The sequence below is a fragment of the Corythoichthys intestinalis genome, chromosome 15, assembly GCF_030265065.1.
Source record: "Corythoichthys intestinalis isolate RoL2023-P3 chromosome 15, ASM3026506v1, whole genome shotgun sequence".
In the NCBI taxonomy this organism is placed as follows: Eukaryota; Metazoa; Chordata; class Actinopteri; order Syngnathiformes; family Syngnathidae; genus Corythoichthys; species Corythoichthys intestinalis.
In genome coordinates, this window is record NC_080409.1 from 53,856,544 (window position 1) to 53,856,940 (window position 397).

The following is a 397-nucleotide window of genomic DNA, read 5'->3' on the forward strand; positions in this document are numbered from 1 at the left end:
TTTAATCGAGTTATTTACTGCTTAAAAATTAATTAATCGTAATTAATTGCAATTCAAACCATCTATAAAATATGCCATATTTTTTCTGTAAATTATTGTTGGAACGAAAAGATAAGACACAAGACGGATATATACATTCAACATATGGTATTTAAGTACTGTATTTGCTTATCATAACAATAAATCAACAAGATGGCATTAACATTATTAACATTCTCTTAAAGCGATCCATGGATAGAAAAACTTGTAGTTCTTAACTTGTACCAACATTTATCTTTTATCGAAATTTTATATTAAAACCCCTCTTAATGTTTTCCTTTTATTAAAATTTGTAAAATTTTCAATCAAAAAATAAACTAGTAGCTCGCCATTGTTGATGTTATTACACCACGCTCAC